This window comes from Daucus carota, chromosome 4 (genome assembly GCF_001625215.2).
Source record: "Daucus carota subsp. sativus chromosome 4, DH1 v3.0, whole genome shotgun sequence".
Classification (NCBI taxonomy): domain Eukaryota; kingdom Viridiplantae; phylum Streptophyta; class Magnoliopsida; order Apiales; family Apiaceae; genus Daucus; species Daucus carota.
Window position 1 is genome coordinate 35,826,661 of NC_030384.2, and position 4,359 is coordinate 35,831,019.

The 4,359-nt window shown below is 34.0% G+C and overlaps 1 long non-coding RNA gene across 1 annotated transcript; it reads right to left on the reverse strand.

Moving 5' to 3' along the window:
* Window positions 1-367: 367 nt before the first annotated feature.
* On the reverse strand, window positions 368-3,950 carry LOC135151938 (uncharacterized). The gene is made up of 3 exons (XR_010290919.1): window positions 3,566-3,950; window positions 1,589-1,782; window positions 368-667 (listed from the first exon to the last, which is right to left on the reverse strand). It is a non-coding gene; the product is annotated as an uncharacterized LOC135151938 (long non-coding RNA).
* Window positions 3,951-4,359: the final 409 nt, after the last annotated feature.

Here is a 4,359-nt window from a genome sequence, read left to right on the forward strand (position 1 = left end):
TAACTAAACTCTATGCTTCACTCACATCTCTAGACTATTCCTAAATAGTCCGACCATACCTCTATGTGAGGTTACACCACATTCTTCTCTAGAAAACCTATAACTATGATCTATATTCTAATTTCAAATACTTATAACCTGTTGCTCTGATACCAACTGTGACGGTCCGAGAATCCGGGGGCCTGGATTCTGACGTCACCACATAAACCCATTTTTAAACACTTTTGAAAACCTGTATTTTTTTTCAAAAGATAATAAAAATCAGAGAATTTAAAACCTGAAAACATTTAATAAAAGATTTGAATGAGAACATAAATCGAATGATTTCAAAACCTGAATTTCAAACTTGAAAGCCATAATAGGAGAATTTCAAGAGAACATTTAAACTTTAATAACTGATTCGAAAGAGAACATTTAAACCCCCTAAAAGCAACAGGATCGCATCCAGGTTACAGTATTGAAATTAGAATCTACCACTATTATTACACAACATCTCTTACCAATCAGATCATCCTCAATAAGAAGAATCACTGTCAACTATTCCAGCTTGCACCAACCTCATCAATTTTCCTGAACACTCCTCGACCACTGGGTCCTCAACTCTGTCTCCTCGCCTAGCATTAGCCTTACTCACAATCTCAATCAATCATCTCATCTTTAAGCCTTTCTGAAATGGTTAGAAAGGAATAGCAAGGGTGAGCAACAATGCTCAGCAAGTAATAATAAACAATGATAGTTCTGAAATGATATAATAGAAGTTCACGAGTTCAAGATATAAAAGGATTCAACCTGAGTTCATGGGTTCATGGTATTGTATAGAATAATTCACAATACCTTGCAGCATTTAAACTGAGAAATTCAATCTTTCCAAAGAATTATTGAATTGGACTATCACATTTTAATTAAAACCAAGGTTAGGCAGCTGATCAGTTCCGCACTAACCCCGAGCAGGCCCCGCCATGCTCTATCACTGGATCCAAGGCACTCATTGGCCTAACATGACCACGAATCTGGTCCACAGGTTTATATAAAAACAATAATCCAATTCTCTAATTCAATTCAAGAAGCCAATATAAATTAGCAGAATATCATCATAAATATCATCAACAACAGAATAATTCCAATTCAAACTTTGATAATAATCTATTCATAAATCATGATCCATCATTTCATAAATCACAGTTCAGGAAATCCTCGACTATTCAGTATCCTCCATTATCGGCTAAGCAACTGAATTTAGCCTGCTAAACCAGCATGACAATGGCGGGTTGAATAATCAAGAAGATCCCAATTCATTCAAAGCTCTAACTATCACTGAGCAACACATGCTTCAATGACAATCTGAACTTCGAATTAATTTGTAAAACGGAAATTCTTTAGAAACTTGAAGATTAGAAACAATGGGTTAGAATACTCGCACTTTCGAACATTGAAAAGAAAGGTATGAATACTTGAAACATATACCAAAGGAATGGATCTGAATATTTGCAATATATCCGAGAGAAAGGTTTAGGATACTTGCAACACATATAGAAAAGAATGGATCAGAATATGCAATATATCCAAAAGCAGGGTGTAGGATACTTGCCTTAAATCTGACTCCAGTCTCACATCTCTATCTCATCTTTCCACTTTCACAATCTATGCATCTCGTAATCTCTAGACCATCTCTAGCTATACTCTATTCGCCACTTCGCTTCGCTTACTCAATCATCCCTTATTCGCTTTGCAATACCAATCCGACTTTCTGACGTCTTCCAGCGTACACGTCTCGTCCAAATCCTTTATGAGAATAAGATAATACTATAGTCACTAAACAATATATCGCATACACATATCACGTATACCGATACCCACTTATATACCCCTTTAAACCTATCACATATCACTTAACACATAATCATGCTTTGACTCTAATATATAGTCATATCATTCTCCACATAGTATGTCACAATTCAAAACTCATATAAATCATATCGATAATCTGACAGAGTCTCGTCTATTTATAAGACTATCCACCTATCAACCTATTCTCAATCAACAACCAATCAACCAATTTCAATTCCTATAATCCATATGTTCTTATCCAATATCAGTCAAGTCATGACACTATGTCATTCAAATCATTTATCATGTATATAATATCAAGAATAAACATATATATCACGTAATCATCAATTAATAGCAATCAAATAACATATAATCACATTTTGCACATTTAACAAAAATTATTCAGATTCTCGACTCCATCATAATATTATGTCATATCAAACTAGACTTTATAAGCTTTCATCTCTCTTTCGTTTCACTCGATTCCGACTTACGAATCAAAAGTTATGACCACAACCGTTTTCTGACTCCGCTCTCAACATATAATACCTTACACTGATAGCAGACAACACATTACACATTAAGTCTCCCATCCCAATTGATTTCAAATCAATTCCTGGGTTTAAAATGATTTTTCGGGAATTTTCTGGAATTTTTAAACATTTTTCGGAATTAAAATCGATAAAAGAATCACTTTTCGGATAAATAATCAAGTCCCAAATACTTGAAATTGGACTTGAAATCATTCATAAACAATAATAGAGCCTTGAAAATAATTTAGAAAAATATTTCAAAGCTCGAAACTATTTTTGGGATTTTTAAATCAAAAAGGAATAATTAAATCCAAATAATTAATCAATTAAAATCAATTAATAATTAATTAAATTAATTAATCAATTAATATTTAAATTAATTGACCAATTAAAATAATTAATTACTAATTAAAATTAATTAATAAACTAATTTAGATTTATTTTTGAATAAAGAAATAATTAAAAACTATTTTTGAAATTCAAATAATTAAATAAAAACAATTTTTGAAAATTAAAATCAAAAGGTTTAAAGTGTCAGATTCATAAACTTTTAACACAGGGTGAAAAGTGTAACTTTTGAGAAGTTTGATGGACTGTTTGCGAAAAACGAAAGTGCAGTGCTTGCACTTCATCATCTTTACAAGTTGGGTGGCCAAACGGCAATTTGCCGCCGGCCACCACTAACTTCGCCGGATACGGCCACAGAGGCCACCACTGCCTCCCAGAATCTCCAGAATCACTCTAGAGGCCACCAGGAACCTATTCGTGCCATCACTTTAAGCAAACAATCGGCCATTTGGCCGTAAATCCCGCCGAGAAAACTCGACGCCGCCATGGCTGAGCTTCTCCGACGAACACGACCAGACCTCCTCCACTCGATTTGAAGCTACCAATCGATTCTACACCTCAAAATACACATGCTAGTACCTTCCAATCATACCCCGAACTACCAGATTACAAACCCCCAATTTCCAATTAAAAATATCCAAGAACACTCAAGAACATTCAAGAACACAACTAAATAATCAAACCCATTTTTCTAGGTGTTATGGAACTCAAAAATCAACATATAATATACCAAAACGACGAGAAAAACACGTTCTACAACATAGAAGCATCAAAACAATCAAACAACCAAGTTTGCAAAAATTCACTATTTAAATCTTAATAATTCGAATCTTAAAGCTTCAATTACTCCCTACCTGTGAATCTCAGGTTGTTTTTGATGATTGATTAGAGTTCTATTCTTCGATATCTTCGATTTGACTATTCGCACGCTTGATTCTGACTCCAATAACGCCTTCAAATCTTCGTTTGATTATGAAGAACACGAAGAACACCGCTCGGTTTCTCTCGGTATTCGTGCAGAGAAACTGGTGGAATGATTTTACGGGTGAAAATCAGCTCTAGAAAGGTCTATTTATATTTACAAATAATTGGTACCCCTTTGGATCGTTTATGACATGAAAATACGTATTTAATAGCTTTATATTAATAAAGCGGGGTCCAATCGGTACTGGTTTTCGAGATAATCATCAAAACGGGGCTTTTTAACTCAATTATTGGTCTGCGGGTCCCATTGCCATTATTACAAGATAAGGATGAATATAATAATCAAAATATCTCGTTTCACGCTTATCGAGACAAACTGGATAATTATCCACAATTAAAATATCCGAAAAACTCCGCCGGACCGACTCCGGGGAAAACCGTACTCCGGATCGAAAAAGTCAAAACACGAAAAATGTCCGGAATATTCAAATTAGGCTAAAGGTCAGTTTTGTTGAAACTTTCGGGAAGAAAATTTGCTACATCGTTACGAGTGGACGGTTTTACGGAAGTCAAATAATTAATCAATAAATATAAATATACGCAATTAAATCCGTAAATCGATTATAAAATCATCTAACATTCCATAAATCGATATGAAAATATCCAAATAAACTATATTTTCTCCTGAGCATATAGAAATTGAAATCTCTCAAATACGAACACA